Source organism: Canis lupus, chromosome 9 (assembly GCF_003254725.2).
Source record: "Canis lupus dingo isolate Sandy chromosome 9, ASM325472v2, whole genome shotgun sequence".
NCBI lineage: Eukaryota > Metazoa > Chordata > Mammalia > Carnivora > Canidae > Canis > Canis lupus.
The window spans coordinates 2,401,420-2,419,061 of record NC_064251.1 but is presented as its reverse complement, the minus strand read 5'-3'; positions in this window follow the sequence as shown (position 1 = coordinate 2,419,061).

Below are 17,642 nucleotides of genomic sequence, written 5' to 3'. Positions count from 1 at the left end.
AGCCAAGGGATAGACTGCTTCTCGGGCCCCTGCACGGCTGTTGTAAGCACCTCACTTCATTTTCTGCCCAAAGTAGCCAGAGTGGCTTCTGTTCTCTCCATCAGAACCCCAACCGATGCACCTTTTAGCCCCAGTCACCTGAAAGAAATAAAAATTGCCTCTAAGCCTGTGATCCAGACGTATCTCTGTTGACCTGTTGGAACCTTCCTGTGACCTTTATTCTAGTTCATTCAGCTGGGAACCCCTCTCCCCCCACCCCCGGCCCCGCTCCAAGGGATATGTCCACAGTCTCCCATAGTAGTGGGATTGCGTCGTGTGCAGACTCTGAGCTGGGGCCCAGCAATCTTCCCAATACGTCCATTCACCTGGCAGGTGACCTCGCCCAGCAGCGCAGAGAACTCCGGTGAGAAGAGCTGCCTCTGTGCTGAGTGGCTGCGGAGGCCGCGAGGGACAGCACGGAGCCTCGCCTGCGCTCTCACCCTCTCCTCCTGGGAGGGCGACGGTGCTCCCTGGAACTTTACATGCTCTTAACCATGGAGCTCATGGAGGGATGGGAGGGAGACATGGCCATGGGGGTGGCTGGTGGGGGGGGTCACGGAGAAGGCGGTGGTGACGGTGCACAGTGGGCAACACTGTGTGCAAGCAAACATGGTGCAAGGCTCTGAAATGTGGCGGGATGAGGGGGTGGGCCTGAATGTGGGAGCACGAGTGACCCCCCCCAGCCTCCAGGGTGCCCCCAACCCTGAGGTCACCAGCTCTCCAGCACTGGGGCTCCGTCCTGATGGGCTGTGGGTGCCCATCAGGGACAGGATAAAGCACGCCGGCTGTGTGGGGAGCCCCTGCATCTTCATGGGGATGTTTAGGATGCGCTGGGACGAGAGGGTGACACGTGAATGTTCTCCCTTTTTTTTTAAAGATTTTATTTATTTATTCATGATAGTCACACAGAGAGAGAGAGAGAGGCAGAGACATAGGCAGAGGGAGAAGCAGGCTCCATGCAGGGAGCCCGATGTGGGATTCGATCCCGGGTCTCCAGGATCGCGCCCTGGGCCAAAGGCAGGTGCCAAACCGCTGCGCCACCCAGGGATCCCTGTTCTCCCTTCTTTTATTCGGTGCCCCGTAACAATGCAGAAGCAATTGAGTTTCCACATGAGCGATTGTTTTAAAAATATAGCTTTAAAAAATATATATAGCTTCAAACAAAAGAAAAAGAAAAAAAGAAAAACATAGCTTTTAGATCAAGTAATATATGTTTAGTGAAAAATGTTACAATTTTTTTTTTTAATGTTGGAAAAATTTTAAAAGGGAAAGAAAGAAATGAAAATTGCCTCTGAGCCTGTGGTCCAGAGGTATCCCTGTTGACCTGGCCCAGCCTTCCTGCCCTCCCTGCGGGGCTGCCCCTCCCCGGGGCCTGTCGCAGGCTCCGCCGGTACCATGTCTGGGCTGCTGTCTCTCTCTATGTGAACATACATTAAAATTTAAAAACAAGTAATGATGACAGTGTATTTATAGATCCGTATCCTGCTTTTCTCTTAACTTTCTTATCTTGCCTCTTCCCATCAGCGTATTTAAGAAACCAAAACCAAACCCCCTGTTACTGGATATCTTCAATTAAGATCGCCAGATTTTGCAGATAAAAATACAGAACACCCAGTTAAATTTGAGTTTCAGATAAACAGTGACATGCAAATTTGGGACATACTTATGACTAAAAAATGAATGTATCTGACATTCAAATTTAACTGTGTCCTATATTTTGTCAGGCAGCCCTTCCTTCTGGGTGCTCAGTGGTTTTGTACACGGGGGTCCAGGCATCCTGGAGAGATTGGTCTGCTCACACCTGGAGGGACTGAGTCTGCTCACACCTGGAGGGACTGGTCTGCTCACACCTGGGGAGACTGGTCTGCTCACACCTGGAGAGACCGGTCTGCTCACACCTGGAGGGACTGAGTCTGCTCATACCTGGAGGGACTGGTCTGCTCACACCTGAGGGAACTGAGTCTGCTTGCATCATTCCTGACCAGGTGATACTCTGGCCCTACCGCCTGACAGGTAGCAGGTCAGGTTCATTTACCCCTCACAAGAGCAGCAAAACCCATTTTGCTGAACAGGAAGCAATTGCCCAGAGAAGTGGCTGGGCTAAGCGACTCCCAGGACTTCTCAGCCAGGAAGAAGGTCTGGGTCCAGGTCTGCCCAGCTGGGCTGGGCAGAAGAGAATCAGAGGTAGCTAAGCCAGGTGGTGGCGACCGGGGGCCAGGGAGGCCTGAGCTGGGTTTCGGGTGCCGATGCCACCGTCCCCTGGGAGCTCCTCCCCCAGATGCGGAGCTTGGGCCTCTGAGCCGTGGGGAGGCCTCTGGTGACCTCCAGGGACCGGGGCAGCCTGACGAAAGCCACGGACTGCCCTCAGGGTTCAGGGCTTTGAATTGCCCTCAAGGGCTTATTTAAATGAAGTTAAATGTGGGAGAGGGTAAGCATTAGGAACCGAGGACTGACACTGCTTCTCGAAGTGACCTGTCTCCCAGCTCTCCGGGCCCCCTCACCTGCCCCCACCAAGCGGACCCCTGTGTTCGCCCTCGCCTTTCTCTCTGCTCCTCAGCAAGCTCTTCAACCCAGATGCACCCGTGGATCATGTGCAGCGAGGGGTGGGAAAGGCCGGGAGTCTGCATCTGAGCGCTCAGGAGGCTCCTAGGCTACTAGACTCCCCCCGGAGCTCCTGTCCCTGAGCAACCACAGGAGCTCCTGGCCACAGCAACCAAGCCTGGCCAGGGGACCAAAAGAAGGAAAAGGGGTGACCCCCATACCTGCACTCACCCGCCCATCCTCCTTCTTTCCTCTCTCTCCCTCCTTTAGGGAGATGCCCACCCCCCTCCAAGGCCTGGGGGGTCTCCGGGGAGCGGTGCTGGCCGGGGGGGGCACCTCCCAAGGGAGCAGTGTCTGGAGGCAAGGTCCTCCCACCACCCACTACTGAGGAGGAGTCTAACCGTGCCACCCATGCCCACCCCGAGGCCCGTGCCCATGGCCCCCTGGGAGCTGTGAGGAGGGGGGCCCTTCGACGGGTTGGAAGTCAAGAAGCAAGTTCTGACGGGGAGGGTAGCCTGGGGTGGGGGGCACACATCTCGGAGGAGCTGCGGGGGCCGGGGGCTTTTCATCAAAGTCCTGAAATCAGGGTCTGCCCCGTTTGGGGAGTGCCAGTCCTCGCAGCAGGGGCACGTCGGCAGCTCTGTTGGAAGACGTGTTCTAGAAGCAAGAGAGGCGGTTAGGGGAACTTGGCAAAAACCCGCCACGGGAGGATGGTGTCTGGGACCCGGTGGGGTGAAGAGAAGGGCAGGGAGGGGCCCTTCTGCAGGATTTCCTGATGACGGAGGAAGCTGGGGTGACAGTGCCTGTGCTCCGTGACTGAACCGGAGATGTTCGGTGCTGGGGAGGCCGCGGAGCCCTCGGATCCAGGCCAGAGACTGAGTGGTGCGACAGGTGCCGCGGGACAGCGACCGGCCGCCGCCCGGGGCCAGGGAGAGGGCTCCGGCGGCCGGAAGGGTTTGGGTGGGTTGGGAGAAGGCCTTGCCTCCAGGACATGTGTTTCCGGGGCTTTCTTCTTGCCCGGTGTCCCCGCAGCCCTCGGGGTCTGGCGTGAGCCAACAAGCGCTCCCCTTTGCCCCCTCGCAGGCTGAGCGAGATGGGCCCCGAGGCAGGGACCCGAGGGCCGCGTGGCTTTGCAGGCGCGCAGGGTCGGAGAGGCGGCCTAGGCGGCCACAGGGTCCCCCCACTGGGGCGTTGGCTGAGTGGACCCCTGCAGCTCCCCGCTGCCCACACCCCCGTGGCCCCACACACCCACGCTCTTGGCAAGTCTGCGTCTGACTCCTTCTCAGCCTCTGAGCACTGGGCGCACAGATCCCGCGGCCGGTCCGCCGAGGGACGTGCTATTCGGCGGCCGAGGGGGTGTTTCTACCCCCCCAGCCCGTCAGTCAGGCCACCTGCTGCTGGGGGAGGCGGGCCAGAGGCTGGCAGGCTAGTCCAGCAGCCCGAAGCGGGAGGGGTGGGGCATGAGGGGCCCCGGACCCCGGCCGTGCCTGTGGGTCCTCTGGGGGACCGGGAGTCTGGGGCGCGGGGGAAGGAGGAATTGTCCCGCTGGCCTGTCCCTGCCTTTTCGGCCTTTGTCCCATTTGGTGCTGTGAGGTCACTCTTAAAAGCCCATTTCACAGACGGGAAAACGGGCTTGGGGGTGTGAGGTTTCAGATGCCACATTCCCGCTGCATCTGGCTGGCTGCCTCCGGGGCCTGCTGTTCTGGTTAAGACAGAAATGCTAGGCTCTTGCTCCTGGAGGGTCCTTCCTGACTCGGCCTGGGATGGGTCCGAAGTTCCTAGTTTTAAAGCTCCCACAGTTAGGGCCTCCTATGGTCTCTGCCCCCAATCGCACGCGCGGGAAGCCCTGGCAGCATCAGGATTTGAACTCAGGGCTGCTGGTTCCGGATCCACCATAGCACAGGTGCCTCTGAGGCAGAGACGCAGGCGGCATCCCTTATGCCTCAGGACGTCCCCTTCAGGCGGCGCCGTGGCCCCCAGTTTACAGATGAGCACTGGAGCCTGGAGCGGAGTCCTCCCTGCACCTGCACAGGCTCACAGGGAGCTCTGAATCATACCACGAGCAGGCCGTGCCCAGACCATTTGCACCAGAACCTGGTGCAGGTGGGATTGAGGGGGGGGGTGTTTTCCAAAATTGTCCAGGTGGTTGTGATGCAGTCAGGGGAGCAAACCGTGGTTCAGAGGAGCGAGAGGAACGGAGTCCCTATCACCTGCCTGGAGGAAGGTGCCTCGGACCTGGGGCCCTCTGCCTTGAAGCCATCTGGGGCCTGGGTGCTACCAACACCCTCTCCTTTCTCGCAGGACACACTCCTACCCCCCACATCCTGGCTTGGTTGGGGGGGATCCGCACCCAGCACCCCCAGGGCCAGGCACACAGAGGGTGGGAGACACGGGTGCCGACCTCACCGAGTGCAGAGACAGACGCCAGCAGAAATCCAGAACCCGGGTGGTTGTGTTGCCTCCCTGGACCCGGGTGGAAGCTCCAGGGCATGACCTCGCTGCTGGGGCTTCAACGGGGCCACGCTGCAGCCCCATCGCCCTCTTGTTGGCCTTTAACACGCACAGGCTGTGCCTACCCTCCACCCGCCCCTGCTGGCCTCCGGGGGCCCCGCGCCCTGGGCGTGCTGGAAGGGGCACAGGATGGTTTCCCCAAGCACGCCAGCCAGGGCCCGCGTCTTCCCACTCCTCAGAGTACCCGCAGCCCAGTCCCCTGGCGGGGCCTGGGTGCCGTAGCCTCTGGTGAGAGAGGTGCCCGGATTCAAGCTTGATCCTGGGCGGGAGCCTCAGGGAGGGAAGGACAGAAGGACGGAGGAGGAGGGGAGTGGGGCTCCACTGAGCATCTGAAGGAGGAACTCCGGATGGGGAGCGGGCGTGGGGACAGGGGTGTGGGAGAGGAGCCCACGGATTGCAGAGGTGAAGCTCAGTTCTCTCTGGACGGAGTCTTTTTTTTTTTTTTTTAAGATTGTATTTATTTATTCATGAGAGACACAGAGAGAGGCAGAGACACAGGAGAAGGAGAAGCGGGCTCCCTGCGGGGAGCCCGATGTGGGACTCGATCCCAGGACCCCGGGGTCATGACCTGGGCGGAAGGCAGACTCTCCACCACTGAGCTACCCAAGTGTCTCCCCAGGGAGTCTTGTTTGCTTTTGTTTGCTTTTTATTTTTTATTTTTTATTTTTTTATTTTTATTTATTTATTTATTTGTTTATTTTTAAATAACCTTTGCACGTTGGGATACTTGCAGATTCACGCGCTGTTGTGAGAAGTAACAGAGACTCCAGGCCCCACTCCCCAGCGTCGCCCCGTGGTAACACGTGTAAAAGTCCCCTACAAAACCACAGGCGAGGCACAGACGTTGGTACAAGGCACAGATCTTACGGACACTTCCCATTTCCCCTGTGCTCGTGCGCGTGTGCATGTGTGCGCGTGAGATTTTCGTGTGCACGCTTCTATCGCCCGTGAGGGTCGTGTATCCACCGCCACGGCCAAGACGCGGCCCGCGAGGTCCTTCTGTGCCTCCCCCCTCCCTCCACCCCCTCCCACCGGGGGCCGCTGCTTGGCTCTCCGTTTCTCTAAGTTTGTTGTTTCTAGAAAGCGATATAAATGAAATCAGTGCCCATAAAACCTTTCGGGGTTGGCTCTTTTCACTCAAACCGACCCCATGGAGATGAATCCAGGTTGTTGCAGGTAACAACGGTTCATTCTTCGTATTGCTGGGCAGCTAGTGTTCACAGGGTGGGTGGACCATGGTTTACCTACTTGCCGGTCGAAGGCCTCTGAGTGTGTCCAGTTTTCGGCTTTTGGGACCGAGGCGGCCACATGCGCTCACACCCAGGTTTGCATGTGACTGTAGCTTCCATTTCTCTGGTTCGATGCTGGGGAGCGCAGTGCTGAGCCTGTGCTGCTTGCACGTTCAGTTTTGTTTCTTAGTAATCTCTGCACCCCACGTGGGGCTTGAACTCACCACCCTGGGGTCAAGAGTCGCAGCATGTTCACGTCTTGCAAGGAGCTGCCGAGCTGTTCCTCGGAGAAGCGGCACCATTCCGCATTCCCGCCTGCGCCCCGTGCGTCTTCGCCAGCGTTTGGTGCAGTCGCTACTTCTTATTTTAACCTTCTCGACAGGTGTGTACGTGACATCTCTTTGTGGTTTGAATTGGCATTGACCTACGGCTCGTGACGCCGGCTGTCTTTCTGTGGGGTCGTTTGCCTCGAGTGCATCCTCTTCGGTGAAAGGTCATTGTTGAATTTGAAGTGAGTTGCTTGTAAACAGTGTGTCGTTGGGTTGTTTAAAAAAAAAAGACTCTGCTAATCTCTTCCTTAGAGGTGGTGTTTCATTTATTTTTTAAAAAATATTTTATTTTTATTTGTCCATGAGAGACAGAGAGGCAGAGACACAGGCAGAGAGAGAAGCAGGCTCCTGCGGGGGGCCCCATGCGGGACTCGATCCCAGGACCCTGGGATCACACCCTGGGCCAAAGGCAAATGCTCAACTGCTGAGCCACCCAGGGATCCCCTTATTTATTTTTTTTTAAGTTTTTGTTGTTATTTATTCATGAGAGACACAGAGAGGCAGAGGCACAGGCAGAGGGAAAAGTAGGCTCCCTGCAGGGAGCCCGGTGTGGGACTTGATCCCGGGACCCCGGGATCATGCCCTGAGCTGAAGGCAGATGGTCAACCGCTGAGCCACCAGGGCGTCCCTGAGGTGTTGTTTTAAAATAATTTATATTTAAGATGACATCCCTGTGTTAGGAGTGAACTCTGCTACGACAGCTCGCCTCCAGGCCACGACGAGTGCCCACCAACCCCAGAGCCTTCTGCAACTAATGTCTTAAGAGCAGAGTCTCATGAGCAGGAGGGAAAAAAAGCAGTTTCCCGTTCGACATGGTCACACTGCTCACCCAGGACACCCCGGAGAGACATCAGTCAGGGATGAAATTGGCATCCAGGCTCCTTGAAGGGACGCTGGCAGGGGCGAGAACTTCTGCTCACCTGGCAGCAAGGCCATCCGGTTTGCAGGCCGCAGGGAGGGTGGAGGTGAGCTGTGGAGGCCAGGGGTGCTGGGTGTGGGGTGTAGGAGCACCGGGGCCTCCCCACATGGGTGCCGGGAGGTGGAGGAGGCTGTCCACCCACAGCCCATTTGCCTGCCCTCTGCTTTCCAGTGCCTTCACCCCAAACACTGCCCATCCTCCTGATGGAAGGTGCCCGGGAACATGCCCTTCTCCCCACGGTGTGCACAGGATGCCTGTGTACGCATGTATGTATGACACACGTGTGTATGCATATATGCATGCATGTGTGCACATTGCACAGTAACATGTAACACATGTGCACATGTATATGTGTGTACACGTATGTTTGTGCATGTATACGTTGTATGCACACACGGCACATGTGATGCACATGCATGTGCTGCAGGTAGATGCATGCATGTGCTTGTGTATACTTCTGCTTATGCATGTGTGATGCACGTGTATATGCATATATGCGTGTGTGATACACGTGGGCGTGTATATACGTAACTGGATGATGAGTATGTGCATGTGCATCAGTGTGTGCGTGTGTGATGCTCGGGCATATGTGTGACACGTGTGTGTGACACGGCTGCATTTGGCATTATGGTGGGCAAACCCAAAGCCAAACAGAAGCAAAAATGACAATGAACGAGAAGCCAGCAACACGTACATCCTCGGGGGACGGCGCATCCACTGAGGTCCCGCATTCCGACGGCGGGGGTTACCCGATGCTCGCGGAGTGGAGGCTGGTCTTCAAATGTTCTGTGGAGAGGAGTAAAGCCCAACACGCAGAAGGCCTGCGGCTCGATCCCCACGTTAATAACCCCGCCACAGGCTCGTGTTGTGGCACGAACGTGAGAAATCTGTGTCAAATTCCCAAACTGGCCGCTGACACTGGGGACCCCAGGGGATGGGCATTCGGGGAGGTGAGGGACGTGATAGTTTTTTTTTTTTGGTTGAATTTTGCGTTGGTTCAGTTGTTAAAGTGAGGGTACCTTGTAAAAATCAGCTTTATTAATGTGTAACTGGCTCACGAGACGCACGTTTCAAGGGTACAATCTGATAAGCTCCAGCACGTCTAGACACCCACCCGTCCAACTATCACCACCAGCCAAGACGGCGAACACATCCATCAGCCCCGACGTTTCCTCTCCCGCCCCTCACCCCCCAGGCAGCCCCGGATCTGCTTTCTCTCACCACAGATCTGTTTGCATTTTATGCCATTTGTTGGATGGAAGCATCCCGCGTGTCCTCTTCCCAGTCTGGCTTCTCTCACGCGGCGAGGGTTTGCCTCCTGCTCCTGCAGGATGGCGTTCCACTGCGTGGACATAACTCGGTTTGTTTACGCATTCTCCTGTGGACGGTTGGTCTCCAGCTTCAGGCCGTTGTGAAGACACTGCCAAGGACATTCGTGTGCAAGGGTTTGTGCGGACTTAACGCTCCCACTTGAATTACCCGGACACGGAAAGGCCAGGCCCCGCATCGGCCCGCATCGGCGCGTCTCTAACTTCCTGGGAAGCTGCCTCGCGCATCCCGAAGCCCCGGTGGGAATTCTCGTGCGTCCACAACCCTCGCCCAACACCCGCCATCACTGGGCTTCACTCTGGTCGCTCCAACAGGTGTGTTAACTTGCATTTCTCTGATGACAGTGACGTGTGACATCTTTTCAGGCACTTATTTGCCATCCGGGCATCTCCTTTGACGAAGCGTCTGTTCAAATCTTATGTGTGTGTGTGGGGTCCTCTGGGCAAGTGAGCTGGGGGGAGGGGATTGCTCTTATTATTGAATTTTAAAAGTTCTCTATATGTTCTTCGTACACATCCTATCGGACATATGATTTACAGATATTTTCTCCTAGTTGGTGTTTTTCCATTTTCTTAACAGTGTCTTTCAAGGAGCAGAAGTTGCCATTTTTTTTCTTTGTAAAACTCTACTGGCTCTGCCACGATACACGTCACCGACCGTACACTTCACCCACTTAAGTGGAAAAACTCAAAAGATTTTTAGTGTCTTCACAGATATGTGCAAACACCATTACAGTCAGTTTTGGAACATTTAGAATATTTTCCTTACTGTCACCCCCCTTCCCCCAGCGCTAGGCAACTACTCATAAAAGATTTTTACTTTGATGACTTCGGTTTATCAAGTTTTTCTTCCATGGATTTCACATTTGGTAGCACATCTACAATATCCTTACTTAACTCAAGGTCACAACATTTTTTTCTCTTTTTGTCCCCAACCCCCCCCCCTGCAACCCCCCCCCCCCGAAGTCTCCCGGTTTTAGGTTTTACATTTAGGTCGCTGATCCATTTTGAGTTAATTTTTGTAGATGGTGGGTGGCATGAATTGAAGCTCTCTTTTTGCATATGGATATCCAAATGTCGCGTTTGTTGAAAAATTCCCTCCACTGAATTGCTTTCGTACCTTTGTGAAAAATCGGTTGTGGGTGTGTGTGCAGCTCTATTTCCGTTCCCTCGATCTCTCTGGCCATCCTTGCACTACTTCCTCTCTGTCTGGACCTCTGTGGCCCTGAGATAAGTCCTGACACTGGGTGATGTTGGTCCCCCAACCTTGAACTTCTTTGTCAAATTTGTTTGGGTTGTTCTAGGTCCTTCACTATTTTCAGGTGAATTTTAGAATCAGTTTTTCAGCCTCTACCAAAGAGAGCCCGCTGGGGTTTGGATGGGATCACACTGACCCTACATATAATTCGGGGGGAATGAGCATCTTACCAACATTGGGTCTTTCAAGTGATGAACAGAACATGTCTCCCCACTTGCTTAGATTTTCTTTAAACTTTCAGCAATTACCTGTAGGTTTTAGGGGCAATTCTTAGACACCTTTTACCAGATTGGTCCGTAACCGTTTCGTATTTTCAGAGCTTTCGAAAATCATACTTAAAAAAATTTGAATTTCTGATTGTTGCTATTACATAGGATACAGTTGACTTTGACATATTGGGGTTGATCCCACTAACTCGCTAAACTCACTTATATGTTGTTGCAGGTTGTTTTCCATCAGATTATCTGCATAGATGATTTCTGTGGTTTAAATAAAATAAAGGCAGCTCTGTTTCCTCCTTTCCAATCTGAATGCGTTTTCCCCTTTGCCTCCTTTCGTGGGCTAGAGCCTGTAGAACAGAGCAGGGTGGGGGTGGTGGGGCCACGTCCTCATTCTGCTCCTGGTCTTACGGGAAAGCAGTGGGTCTTCCACGCTGAGGGTGGGCTTGGCTCTGGGTGTTTCAGAGACACCCTTTGTCAGGGCGAGATAGGTCCCTTCTTTTCCTAGTGTGCTGAGAGTTTTTTGGTCAAGAATAGATGTTGGATCTTATCTGACTCTATTTTGAGATAATCATACGTTTTAATCTTTTTCTTTTTTTTTCAAAGATTATTTATTTATTTGAGAGAGAGAGAAAGAGAGAGAGAGAGAGAGAGAATGAGAGAGAGGACAGCCAGGGAGGAGCAGCAGAGGGAGAGGGAGAAGCAGATTCCCCGCTGAGCAGGGAGCTCAACGTGGGGCTCGACCCCATGACCCTAGGATCATGACCTGAGTCGAAGGCAGATGCTTCACCGATTGAACCACCTAGGTTCCCCCATATGTACAGATTTTTTAGTGGTGCAAAAGCATCCTCCTCTCCTTTTCCCTCTTCCGAGCCTGGTATCCAGAGGTGACCACGTTGAGGGCCCTTAGCTCCACTTGGCCGTTGCTTCCAGATGACACACGTATTCAATCACTCATTGGACAAATATTTCCTGAGGGCCTACTGCATGCCAGGCATCATAGGCCCTAGTGCAGCTTCGTGAGCAAGACAAAGATCTCTGCCTTCCGAGAGCTGAGAGATGGGGCTAGCTTCACCCTGGAATGGACATAATTTCAGCGGGACAGACAGACAGACAGACAGCACAGTGAATGTCATGAACATATACATCGGACCATACCTAGCAATGTAATAAGGGCTTTGAGAAAACCAGGAGCAGGGTAAGAGGGGGAGTCAGGAGTGCCAGGGAGAGGCGGGTGCAATTGAAAATAGACTGGTCAGGGGACACCGGATTGAGAAGAGGACATTTGAGCGAAGGCTTGAAAGGGGTGAGGGAGTGAGCCATGCGGCTGGAGGCAGTGGCCCAGGCAGAGGTAACAGCCAGTGCAAAGCCCCTGCAGTGCGAGTGTGGCGGTGAGTTCAGGGATCTGCAAGGGGTGGTGGGCTGGCTCGGGGGCAGGAGGGGAGGCAGAGAGAGGATGGGGAGGGCCCCCAGCACTCCGGCCTTGGAGGCAATTGTAAAGACTTCAGTTTTTCCCCCTTTGAGTAACAAGGAACTATTTCTGGGTTCTGAGCAGAGTGGACCTACCAGGGTTGTGGAGGACCACGCGGCTTCTCCGTTGAGGACTGGCCCTTGGGGTGAGCGAGGAGACCATGCAGCAGCCCTGGCCAGAGACGACGGTGGCCTTGGGCGGGAGAGCACTCTGGGTCGACACCAAAGACAAAGTCAACAGGATTTGCCGGTGGGACGGAGATGGGGAGCAGAAGGAGGAGGCGGTCCCGGCACTCCGTGTGTTGTTGGAGCCCGAGCCTCTGGAAGGACAGCGCTGCCAATGTCAAGACAGAGGGAGAAGCCCGCGGGTGGAGCAGGTGATGGGAAGACCAGGTTTGGCCATGTCGAGTTTGGGTTGCTTCCTGCTGGCCTAGTGATGACGTCAAGTTTGTGGGTAGATGCGGTTGCCCGAGGTGGGGGAGGTACAAGCCTAGACGGTGGTGCACAGGGACGCCAGGTAAAGCCACGGCCCGGAGGAATGACTGCCTGTTTCTTGCCTCTGCACCCCCGTTGAGATACCATCTCTCGTCTGCCTGCTGGGACGGTTGAGGGTTTCATCCAGTTCCACCCACTGCACCCCTTGACCGCTGCTTTGAACTCCCCGTTGCTCACCCATGAAGCCTTGTCCCCACCCCATCTCTGGAGCCTCAGAGGAACCTGCCCCAGCAGGTCTCGGGCTCCTGCCCTCCGGGGCGCCCCCTGCTTTCCACACCCACCCTCCGCAGCTCTACTTCTCGCCATCGCCAAGGCTGCTGAAGTGGGTGCTCTGCTCTGTGGCCAATTACCGTTCTGGCTTTCTTTATAGGTTGGTGCTAAAGTCCAGATCAATAGCAGTTAGAGTATTATGACTGTTTATAATAATTCAATGCGCAGCTGCATAGCCTACAGTGATTATGGCTTTGATGTTTCTCCCTGGCCCTCTGAGTGTCCTCCCTTTGTTGGCATCTCTGGCCTCGGTCACCTACCGGCGCATCCAACTCATGAACAATAGACTCTCTCAAATGCCTCTGAATGGGAGAGGAGCCTCGGGGATCCCCTGCACCCGCTGGAGGTGGCTGGTGAGCGAGAGTCGCTGCTCTGCCTGCGTCCTGGGACTGACCTGCCTCGCCCGGGGTGGCCCCCAGGGTTCTGGTGCCCCAGCACTGCTGCCAAGACTCCGAGTACTGGCTCCACCCATGCTACTTGCTTCGCAGCAGTGCTACTGCTTCTTTTTCCAAACCGAGGTGGAATCCACATAACACAAAATGAACTGACTTAAAATCCAGAGCTCAGGGGAGTTTAGCACATTCACAGAGTTGTGAAACCCCCACCTCCATCTAGTTGCTGAATCCACCCCCAACAAGGAAACTCTGGATCCATTTAGAAGTCCCTCCTCGTTTTCCCTGTTCCCACCAGCCCCGGGAAGCCACGAATTTCCTCTCCGGGGGTTGGCTGATTCTGGACATTTCCCATCAATGGAATCATGCGCTAGGACGCCTTTTGTGACTGGCTTCTTTCACCGAGCATCGTGCTCTGGCTGTTTTCACCCACATGGTAGCCAGTGTGGGAGCTTCAGTCCCTTTGAAGGCTGAACACGGTTCCATCGTGCGGATAGGCTGATTTTGTTTATCTGCTCATCGATCATGGACGCTGGGCTGCCTCCACCTTTAGGGGGCTGTGACCAGGCTGCCGTGCGCATGTGTGCACAGGGACCTGTGGGGGTGTCTGCGTTCAGTTCATCCAGGTGCCTGCCTGGGATGGGGCTGCTGGTTGCACGGCGGTCCTCTGTGCGGCTGTTGGAGGATGCGGGGCCGGAGCACATCCTAAGTAGCTCCCTAAGCAGGGTCTGCAGGAGGTAAGCTTTCCAGGCTGGCGCTTCTGCAGCGTGGCAGCCTCCCTGGAAGCCGCCCCACCCTGAGAAAGGAGGGCCCTTCTGAGGAATGGGGGTGCCCTCACCAGCAGAGCTAGGATGCAGGGCCAAGCCCTCTATCTAGATTTATGAGTCCCCCTATATGGCTGAGATGGCTTCGGACCACGACCGGTAGAAAATTGAGCTAAGCCACGGTTGTCTGGGGGTCCTGAGCGTCTAAGACCGACTTTGTTTTCCCAACCGGCCTGGTGCTTGCTGAAAAAAAAATGCTCTCCAAGAAGTTCACGGATGCATTTGCATGAGAAGCTCATTTACCCACCAACAGTATATAATTGAAGTTTTTGATTTTGCCAAATAAATAAGCGAAAAATTGTCATTCAGTTTGGATCCCATCAAAAAAATTTTATTTAAAGATTTTATTTATTTATTTGAGAGAGAGAAAGCCCAAGCAGGAAGGAGAGGCAGAGGGAGAAGCAGACTCCCCGCTGACCAGGGAGCCCGATGTGGGGCTCGATCCCGGGGCCCCGAGATCATGACCTGAGCCGATGGCAGATGCTTCACTGATCAAGCTGCCCAGGTACCCCCCGACCTCATCAACATTAAAAACTTTAGTGCATCAAAGGATATTATCAAGAAAGTGAAAAGACAACTCACAGAATGAGAGAAAATATTGCAAATCGCGTATCATAAGGATCTGGTATTCAAAAAGGATAGTTAGGCAACAAAAAGGCAGACAACCCAATTAAAAAATGAGCAGAGGACTGAATAGATACTTGTGCACAGAAGACACACGAAGGGCCAGCAAGCCCGTGAAAAGAGGCTCAGCGGCACTCACCAGTCATTAGGAGGAGATCCGGACCCACCAGGCCGGTTAGCAGTGAAAGGGGAAATGGCAAGTCTGGGAAAGGCGACTCCACTCCGGGGTGTGTACTCGAGAGAGAGGAGAACAGGGGCCCGGAAAATCCACAGTCGCCAAGAGGTGGAAACAAGGCAAGTGCCCACTAGCGGGTCAGTGGGTGAGCAGGTGCAGCCGTGAAGAGGGACAAGGCTCTGGCACCTGCCACGACACGGATGAGACACGGGAAACACGCTCAGTGAAAGAAGCCAGATGCCCAAGCCCACGTTCTGCACGATTCTATTTATATGAAATGTCCAGAATGGGAAAATCCAGACAGAGAAAACAGATTGGCGGCTGCTGGGGAGATGGAGAGACACTGCTGAGGGGGACGGGGTCCCCTTTTGGGGGCATGGAAATGTTCTGGAACTCACGGGGTGGTGAATGCACTAAATGCCACTGAATTGTTGACTTTAAAGTGGTTAATTTTGCTCTGAGAATTTTACTTGGATAAAAAAAATGAAGTTCAGCGAATTTTAATTTCAGGAGCCGTGTGTCTGTCATCGCCTGTGGCCTGCTGAGGGTATTTGGCCAGTTTACTGGTGAGTTATTAATTTTTAAAAATTGATTTGTAATTCTGTAGTTTTTTATTTTTTATTTTTATTTTTTAAAGATTTTATTTATTTATTCATGGGAGACACAGAGAGAGGCAGAGACATAGGGAGAGGGAGAAGCAGGCTCCATGCAGGGAGCCTGATGCGGGACTCGATCCCAGGTCTCCAGGATCAGGCCCTGGGCTGAAGGTGGTGCTAAACCGCTGAGCCACCTGGGCTGCCACTGTTGTTTTTTACAAAAGATTTTATTTATTTGAGTGAGAGAGAGCATGAGGGGGAGAGGGAGAGGCAGAGGGAGAAGCAGACTCCCCGCTGAGCAAGGAGCCCGATGTGGGGCTCCATCCCAGGACCCTGGGATCATGACCTGAGCGGAAGGCAGACGCTTCACCGACTGAGCCACCCAGGGGTCCCTGGAATGAAATTTAGAAAGATTATTTTAAAATCCCTCTATGCTTTCTTATAGAATACTTAGGGTTTTTAAATCTTTGAAATCCGGAATTTCTTTGGTGTTCGGCGTGAGGTTCAACTTTTATTCCAGACGGCGCCCAGCTCATCCCAACACCATTTATTAAATAACGCATCCTTTCCCCCCTGAGGACTTTGAAATAACCCCTGTTGTGGGTCAGCTCTGGAGAATCGTTCTTGGAGACTAGGAACAGGGTGCAGGGGGTTATTGGGAGCATTCTCAGGAAGGACAGCCGCGAGGAAGCAGGACTGGGCGGAGGGCAGGGCTGGACCACACTGCAGCCCCACTGACCAGGTGGGGTGGGGGTGGGGGCTCTGGAGCGGGGGCGGCCCCGCAGGGAGCCCCGAACCCACCCCGTGTGCTCCCATCAACCAGTCCCGGCTGCTGCAAGGAGACAGTCGTCCCGAGGGCAATGCCCGAGGAGGGGATCAGCTATGGGCAGGTGCGGGACGGGTGTCCGGGACCTGAGGGGACCCAGGGCAGCACATCCCAGCATCCACTACCGCCTACTCCTTAGACCGCGCCCCCCCTGCATCCATCGGTAGAGCAAGTCCCCCGCCGGCAACGCATCCTCCCTGATGCTGCGTGGTCCCCAAATGAGTTTCTGGAGCTGCTGCAACAGATTAGCTCACGCTGGGGGGCTTAAGGCATGGGAGTTCTCCTCTCATAGCCCTGGAGGCCAGAAGGCTGGGGTCACGGGGTTGTGGGGCTCCGGGGGAGGATCCCTCCTGCCTCTTCCAGCTTCTGGCAGCTCTGGGTGGTCCTTGGCTCGTGGCCTCATCCCTCCGGTCTGTGCCTCTCTTCTCACGACCTGGCCCCTCTGTGTCTGTGCTCCGGCTCTGTCCCCTGTAAGGAACCTGTCGCTGGATTTAGAATCCAGCCGGGTAATCCAGGGGCATCTCCCCTCCATCCTTAACTGAGTTACATCTGCAAAGACCCTTTATCCAAATAAGGTCACACTCAGGACTTCCCGGGTGCCGCTCACCGTCTTTGCTGCCCCATGGTGAACTGCAGCCCCGTCTCCCCCACGGATCAGAGTGACGACCCTGCCAGGGTGGCGACACCTTCCCTTGCCGGTGGCCCTCCTGGCGCAGGAGCCCGAAGAGACCAACCGGCAGAGGAGCTGCTGTGACCCTGGTGGAAACGACTCCTTCTGGGAATCAGGCCGTCTACACCCACTTGAGAAAAGCGCACACTCCCCAAGGTTGTGCCTGGAAGTGAGAGTCAGTGGGAACACTCCCCCCGCTCCGGGCTGGCTCCTGGACCGATGGGTTCCACCTGCTGGGGACACGGCCCCCACCACAGTCTTTGATCTCGGGTTTATTCTGTATCCTCGCATCCTGGAGGTGGACGTCACGGCTCCAAATGGGCGTCTCAGCTACACTTTGGAAAGGCCACCCTGTCCCACTACCAGGCCAGTGGCTTCCGAGCGGCACAGTGTGACAGCGTCATGGTCACTGGCCACTCCTGCACCTTCTTTGCCATAAATGGGTCCCTCGGTCCAAGGGGGTCGCTTCCCGCCTTCCCACTGCTCTAGGCGCCCGGTGATGGTGCTTGTGCCTTCTGTCCCACCTCATGCTGGGTCACCACTGGATGCGCCTGACCTTCTCAGGGGGCCCAATGTGACCTGGCTCCCCTGGCAGTGCCGGTGTGCGACCGAGTCTTGATGGCCAGCCAGTCCCTCTGGAGCCAAGAGCACAGGAGGAGCTGGTTTCCAGACGACTCGTGATTCTCTGCTGCAACAGGTGTGGCTTGCCCCAGGGCCCTGGGGATCTACCTTGCGACTCGGCGCTGGGGCTGCCATCAAGGCACAGGGCATCTCCTCACCCCCACCTCTGAAACCACCAGGTCAGCAAGGTCACATGGCTCGCGTGGCAGGGCTTTGCCCGCTGCAGGTCCCACTACTGCTCCCGCTCCGGGTCCTCGAAAAGCCGAAACCCTTTGTTGGATTCTCAAATGCGGACTATGCCCCTTCC